This window comes from Argopecten irradians, chromosome 7 (assembly GCF_041381155.1).
Source record: "Argopecten irradians isolate NY chromosome 7, Ai_NY, whole genome shotgun sequence".
NCBI classification, from domain to species: domain Eukaryota; kingdom Metazoa; phylum Mollusca; class Bivalvia; order Pectinida; family Pectinidae; genus Argopecten; species Argopecten irradians.
Window position 1 is genome coordinate 31,174,109 of NC_091140.1, and position 8,086 is coordinate 31,182,194.

At 30.5% G+C, this 8,086-nt stretch overlaps 5 non-coding genes across 5 annotated transcripts; all 5 read left to right on the forward strand.

The window, feature by feature from the left end:
* Nucleotides 1-277: 277 nt before the first annotated feature.
* Nucleotides 278-350, forward strand: Trnar-acg (transfer RNA arginine (anticodon ACG)). Its single transcript has one exon. It is a non-coding gene; the product is annotated as a tRNA-Arg (tRNA).
* A 2,323-nt stretch (nucleotides 351-2,673) lies between these two features.
* Nucleotides 2,674-2,746, forward strand: Trnar-acg (transfer RNA arginine (anticodon ACG)). Its single transcript has one exon. It is a non-coding gene; the product is annotated as a tRNA-Arg (tRNA).
* Nucleotides 2,747-4,054: 1,308 nt separating this feature from the next.
* Trnar-acg (transfer RNA arginine (anticodon ACG)) lies at nucleotides 4,055-4,129 on the forward strand. Its single transcript has one exon. It is a non-coding gene; the product is annotated as a tRNA-Arg (tRNA).
* A 1,379-nt stretch (nucleotides 4,130-5,508) lies between these two features.
* Trnar-acg (transfer RNA arginine (anticodon ACG)) lies at nucleotides 5,509-5,581 on the forward strand. The gene has a single exon. It is a non-coding gene; the product is annotated as a tRNA-Arg (tRNA).
* Nucleotides 5,582-7,432: 1,851 nt separating this feature from the next.
* Nucleotides 7,433-7,505, forward strand: Trnar-acg (transfer RNA arginine (anticodon ACG)). Its single transcript has one exon. It is a non-coding gene; the product is annotated as a tRNA-Arg (tRNA).
* The last annotated feature ends 581 nt before the right edge of the window (nucleotides 7,506-8,086 follow it).

Genomic DNA, 8,086 nt, shown 5'->3' on the forward strand with positions numbered 1-8,086 from the left:
CCTGTAATTATCGCAACCGATAGCGGCAACTTGACTTATCATCATTATGTCATACGTTTGTTTTGTACATAGAGAGATATCACAAAAAGTTTCAGGAGGTAAAAGTATCGACGACATACGATTCGTAATACACTTAAAAATCAGACGGAGGAACTCTGAATACGTTTGAGGTCTAAATTTATTGAGATATCAAAATCGATTATATAAAAGAGTAAACAAGGACAATTGGACATTATAGTGTCACTAAACATTGAAACAATCTCATTACGTTGGAATAGGGCTTGTGGCGCAATGGATAACGCGTCTGACTACGGATCAGAAGATTCCAGGTTCGAATCCTGGCAAGCTCGTTATTTTTCCTAGCTTAGACTAAATGTGTTAGCATTCATCGTAAACAATTAAAACGAGTTCAAAATTTTTTTAACGATATTTTAAAATGGTCAGAATGTCTATTTTGTAACAACTTTTATAGTCACCTATTCAAACACTTGTAGCTATGTGGTCAAATAAGTCAAATATATCGCGTTCATGTTTAAAACTAAACATATATTGAAACATTTACCAAACGCATTAAAGCGGTGTATAAATAAAATAATAATACATAAGTGCTAATTAATTTATTATCTTAGGTGTAGATCGTAAGAAAGCGCATTGATTTTAATTTACCTCATGACAATATCTCGATCTAAAATAAAACGATGTTGAAAAGAAGACAATATATCGATCGTTAATATTATATATAATGACATCTTTAGCTATTTTAAAAACGTTGTCTATACGACTGTCATTTTTTTCTACTCATACGTCCAACTTTATAATAACATATTCCGACTCTGGTAACTATTTGGCCTATAGCAAAAATGGCCATAAACTTCCTTGGAAACGATAATCTATATACAAGGGCATTTACAAGTCATTTGAAAGATTTTTTTTGTCTCAATACGAATAGTTTTAACTTGAATTGTCAGCTTTAAGAAAATAAGCATGGCTTATTGACGAACTATGTAACTGCTAAATCACATATTTACTGTAAGCGACGTGCAAATGTCAGTAATTAGGACACACGGGGCTTGTGGCGCAATGGATAACGCGTCTGACTACGGTTTATATGGTTGGTTTATTAGAAAATTTATTTTCCAAGGCAAGTCCCGGGAATGTGAACTCGCTTAATTATGACTGTCTTATTATTTTGGGTTCTGGCGAGAAATGGAAGCATGTAAACGGCTTCTTTGTTAAGTTTATACTGAGCGTGGCAAGATTTTGTATATTTAAGAGGAGGAACATGTTGTTGCTCGGTGAAAGGAATGTACCAATTTTACGTTTTTTTTTTTTCAAATTCACGGTTAAACAATTCATTAAGTATGCATTTCATCAATATAAAGCACAGGATAATGCAAGGCTCTGTATGGAGTATTTTGAAAATGATAACAAAATTGTTTCTTTAGAATTGGATGGAGTGAAAGTAAATTTGTAAAGCTGTACGGGTATAGTTTCTACTAGTTTTTCAATATCATTCTTTGTAATGTATGTGATATTTAGCTTACTGACATATGATGTCACAACTGTGATATTTCAATTTTGATGTTTTATCTTGTTGATGCCTGATTTAATTTTATGTTGAATAAATTGTAGTGCTTGCAACGTGAGGAACCCCAGGGGCCCCAACCCCTGCGGCCCTATGTCTGGGAAATTAAAATAATATTTTTAAGATAAAAAACGCGTCTGACTACGGATCAGAAGATTTCAGGTTCGAATCCTGGTAAGCTCGTTTATTTTACCTGGGTCATCATTTTAGACTAGCTCATAGTAGACTATTTACAGTTAGTTCCATTACCAGTGATCACTAATTAGTCACTGTAATGATCGTCTCCAATAGCAGCAGTATGTCTTGTTTAAATGATTTCATTATGTTTTCTTGTACATAGAGACCTAACTCATAAAATATATTGACGAGACACGAATCATAATACACATAAAACACCACACAGAAGACACTTAAATACGTGTGAGGTCTAAATGTAGTGTAAAATAAACAATTACTGATATCAAATAATAAAATGATAATTGAAAAAGATGATATGACCAATTTAAGTAAACTTTGAAACAAGCCTCATTTTATAAACCCGTGTTGCCCAATGGCACGGTTTTAAGGTTTAAAAAGATTTCAATTCGAATACAGAAACTCACACATTCAAAATTTAAAATAAATTTGGCGAAATTCACCTAAACAAGGATTAATCTAATAAATTTGGGTTTTTTTTGCATTACTTCTAAAGTGGGTTTTTTATAGATTCAGCTATATTCATGATGGTTAAGTTTTCATGAACATTGATAATGGTATATTTATTATCCGTTTTTTGTTCATGTCAGTTCGATAAGATAATCTTGATTAAGGTTTTAAGTTACCGTAAAAATTAATGTATAAAAAGTTTGAACCAGCAATTTGGATAATTCAATAAATCCCCTTAAAATTATACTGTTTATTATGGGTAATTATTACCAATACGTAAGCATTCTTTGAAAAAATTTTACATGTTAAATTGTAAAGTACTAAATAGTAGCAAAATGGGTTATAAAAGTAAAAAAAAAATAATTTAAAAACCATTTTGACCAATTTAAGTTTAAATGAAAAATCTGTTTTTAAAAGTTATGATTTAAATTGTAATCATTATGGGGCTTGTGGCGCAATGGATAACGCGTCTGACTACGGATCAGAAGATTCCAGGTTCGAATTCTGGCAAGCTCGTATTTTTTCCTGGCTTATCAATAATAAAGTTATTTAGCTTTCATCGTAAACAATTAAAAAACCAGTTCAAAAAGTTTGTTTTGTGACAATAGTTATATCCATTAGTTCATAAAAAAATATACACATATGGTAACTATGTGGACAAAAGTCAAATATATCGAGTTATTATGTTTAAAACTGGCATATTTTAACGTTGCAAAATTAATTAAAAGCGATGTACATCATAAATAAATAATAAAAATGCAAAAATTGATTTTTCTTGCTTAGTGTAATTGTAAGAAAGTACATACAATTTTAATGTATATCATGGAAAATCAATTGATTTTAAAAAAACGGATGTTGAAAATAAGAAAAAATTCAATTGAAATATTATATAGAAAATTGCATCATCTTTATTACTTTTAAAAAATAGTCTTATACGACTGTCATTTTATTCTACTGTCTGCACCACAAGGATGTCTTTTACGCTCAACCTCTCCTCCATCAAATCCTCCCTGAAACTTACGTGTTACCTCTCCCGTACAAAACTAGGAACTCACACATCAAAATCTTAATAGAGACCTCTCCTACACCTAACAACGTAAGAGTATCAAGTCGAAAACCACCCTCGACACTCCAGGGGTTACTATCACTGACGCGATATCATGTGGAGATTACACCAATGGTATATAGTAACCCATTGTCCAGGAGTTTGAAAGGAAACAAACGTAAGTGTAAGTGTAGTATTAGTACACTGTACAATCTCCATTTGTGTCAGGTAAAACTAGGGGAAGGCCAATAGGGGTTTAGGGATAGCTTTTGAGCTTTGATTACACGTTGGTACATTGTGCACCTGTGTTTGAAAGCGAACAAATACACGCCACCAGAATTTTCTTCTATCATATTATATATCAACAGAAATCGATCTTTCTAAATATTCATATTTTTAAAACCATATATCTTAGCATTGTATTATTTTCAAAAACTTATGTTTAAACTTTTTAACAGAAAAATATTTATTAAGTAAATTTAGAACATTCATTCAATTAATTTAGATGCATATAGTTGCTTACAAAATGGATTGTTTCTTGTTTTTTTGTTTTATTTCGTTTTATTTCTTTTCTTTGTAAAGACAATCCGGTAACTCTTCCCATACTATACCTACATAACTATGTATATATATATCATGTGGACAATTTGAGGTTTAAAATTATTGAGATAACAAAATCGGTTATATAAAAGAGTAAACAAGGACAATTGGACATTATATGTGTCAGTAAACATTTAAATAATCTCATGTTCATCAGCCCCTCTCATTACGTAGGAATAGGGCTTGTGGCGCAATGGATAACGCGTCTGACTACGGATCAGAAGATTCCAGGTTCGTGAATCCTGGCAAGCTCGTTTATTTACCTGGGTTATCATTTTAGATCGCTCATAGTAGACTATTTACAGTTAGTTCCATTACCAGTGACCACTACTTAGTCTCTGTAATGATCGTCTCCGATGGTGTTTAAATGATTTCATTATGTTTTCTGTGTACATAGCGAGCTAACTCACAAAATATATTGACGAGACACGAATCATAATACACATAAAACACCACACAGAAGAAACTTAAATACGTGTTAGGTCTAAGTGTAGTGTAATATAAACATTACTGATATTAAATAGTAAAAAATGATAACTGAAAAAAAAAATGAATTGACCAATGTAAGAAAACTTTGAAACAAGCCTCATTTTATAAGCCCGTGTTGCTCAATGGTAATGGGGCTTGTGGCGCAATGGATAACGCGTTTGACTACGGATCAGAAGATTCCAGGTTCGAATTTTCAAACAAGCTCTTAATTTTCCCTGATATTAAAGGTAAAAATTATGATAACTGGGTTATATTTTATTAAGCATTAAACTTGTTGCCCAATTGTAAAGCTTGTGGCGCAATTTAACGCGTTATGACTACGGATCAGAAGATTCCAGGTTCGAATTTAAGAAAGCCCTTAATTTATTTTTTGTTATTATCATTTTTAAACTTTAAATCAATTTTGAATTACTTATGTTCACTTTTAACTAAACTTTTATTTTAAACCATCCATAATGAAAAATTAAAAATTTACTACTATAAGTCATTTGTCAACAAAAATTGTTTATAAACTTGTTTGTCTATACAAAATGGAAATATCATTCCAACCAAACGATACATCTTCATAGACAATTTCATCATAAGATTTATTATAAGAACAAAGGTAAATTATCAAACAAATTTAGTCGCTTGTACAATGGATTGTGTATTTGGTTTATTTTAATATTTAGTATCCTAAAATAAATTTTGTCAAATTTTGAATATACAGTAATTTATTTAGGACAATTCATAAATACTATTTGCTGGTAGCCTCAATTTTAACATTTAAATGTATGATGGTAACTATTCAGGAAATTGTATTTCGATACACATTGCGTTTTAGACTACGGATACCTAAACATTGACATTTCATCCTGATTTAAGCATACTTTAAAACCAAACAATAGAACATTAATACATTACCTTTTAACATAAAAAAAAGTATGGTTTGACCAAAAAAAACGATTAAAACCAGTTCAATTATACATTTTAAGATTTTTATTTAAACATAAAAACTTTATATACTGTTTTTAAAAAATGTTATGAAAATGCATACAATTTATGAAAAAATATTGTGTAAAAAACTTAATACATAATTTGAATTTGATATTTCCGCTTGATAAGATATCAGTGTACGGATCATTGTGTAAATTAGCAAATAATAGGGCTTGTGGCGCAATGGATAACGCGTCTGACTACGGATCAGAAGATTCCAGGTTCGAATCCTGGCAAGCTCGTTATTTTTTCCTTATAAATCGTTTTAACAGTATAAATGTGTATTAGCATTCATCGTAAACAATTAAAACGAGTTTAAAATTTTTTTTTTTGTAACGATATTTTAAAATGGTCAAATTTCTTTTTGTAAAACAACTTTTTATAGTCACCTATTCAAACACTGGTAGTTATGTGGTCAAAATAAGTCAAATATATCGCGTTCAAATTTTAACTATTAAAAATATATATTGAAACATTTACCAAATATTTTAAAGCGATTTATAAATAAAAAATAATACATAATGATAATTAATTTATTATTTTAGTGTAAATCGTAAGTAAAAGTAATTGATTTTTTTATTTTCATGAAATATTCTAAAAATAAATTGATATTGAAAAGAAGACATATTGATATCGATCGTTAATATATATATATAATGACATCTTTAATATTTTAATATGTAATTTTACGACTGTCATTTTTTTTTACTCATTACGTCCAACTTTATAAATATAAATATTACTCTGGTAAAACTATTTGGCCTATAACAAAAATGGCCATAAAAATTTTGAATAAATTTGATAATGTATATACAAGGGCATTTACAAGTCATTTGAAAGTTTCCATTTTGTTTTTTTGAAATACGAATAGTTTTAACTTGAATCAGCTTCAGCTTTAATAAAAATAAGCATGGCTTATTGACGACTTATAAATATTGTAAACTAAATCATATGTTTACTGTAAGCGACGTGCACATGTCAGTAATTAGGACACACGGGGCTTGTGGCGCAATGGATAACGCGTCTGACTACGGATCAGAAGATTCAAAGTTCGAATCCTGGCAAGCTCGTTTATTTTACCTGGGTTATCATTTTAGACTAGCTCATAGTAGACTATTTCCAGTTAGTTCCATTAACTGTGATCACTACTTAGTCTCTGTAATGATCGTCTCCGATAGCAGCAGTATGTCTTGTTTAAATGATTTCATTATATTTTCTTGTTCAAAGAGACCTAACTCACAAAATATATTGACGAAACACAAATCATAATACACATAAAACACCACACAGAAGAAACTTAAATACGTGTGAGGTCTAATTGTGTAGTGTAAAATAAACATTACTGATATCAAATAAAAAAAATGATAATTAAAAAAGATGATATGACCAATTTTAAGTAAACTTTGAAAACAAGTCTTCATTTTATAAGCCCGTGTTGCCCAATGGTAATGGGGCTTGTGGCGCAGCGCAATGGATAATACGTCTGACTACGGATCAGAAGATTCTAGGTTCGAATTCTTGGCAAGCTAAAATATATATCTTAATATTATTTTCAAAGGCTTATGTTTAACTTATTTTAACAAAATAATGAGTATTAAGTAAATTTAGAACATTCATCAATTAATTTAGATGTATATAGTTGCCTACAAAATGGATTTTTTTTTTTTTTATTTCGTTTTATTTTCTTTCTCGATAAAGACAATCCCGGTAACTCTTCCCATTATACCTACGTCACTATATATATATCATTTGGATAATCCAAAGTAAATCACCTTACCTATGATTACTACTACCAATCCCTGTAATTATTACCACCGATAGCGGCAACTGGACTTACTATCAGTATGTCATACGTTTTCTTATACATAAAGAGATATCACAAAAAGTTTCGGGAGGGGGGGTAAAGTATCGACGACATACGATTCATAACACACTAAAAATCACATAGAAGAACTATGAATACGTGTGAGGTGTTATTTTATTGGGATATAAAAATTGGTGATATTAATGGGTAAACAAGGACAATTTGACATTAGTATCAGTAAATATTGAAACAATCTCATGTTATAAGCCCCTCTCATGTCATTGTAATAGGGCTTGTGGCGCAATGGATAACGCGTCTGACTACGGATCAGAAGATTCCAGGTTCGAATCCTGGCAAGCTCGTCATTTTTCCTGGATTATCATTTTATAATAAAGTATATTAGCTTTCATCGTAAACAATTAAAACCATTTTTTTAAGTTTGTTTTGTGACAACTTTTATAGAGACACCTATTCCAACACTGGTAACTATGTGGACAAATAAGTCAAATATATCACGTTCATATTTAAAACTAAACATATTTTGAAACTTTGAACATGTACATTAAATAATAATAAATGTTAATTGATTTATTATCTTGCTGTAAATTGATTTTAATGTATATCACGACCATCAATTGATTTTTAAGAAAGAGATGTTGAAAATAAGACAAAATAGTCAACATTCATATTAGATGCAATGACATCTTCCATTACTTTGAAACGTAGTCTATACGACAGTCATTTTGTTCTACACATCAGCATCGCATGTCTCTCATACTCAACCTTTCCTCCATCAACCATCCTTCCTCAAGCTCACGTGTTACCTCTCCCGACATCAAGGTACTCACACATCAAAATCTTAGTAGAGACCTTTCATACACCTAACAACGTAAGAGTATCAAGTCGAAAACCACCCTCGATAGTGCAGGGGTTTGTAACAATC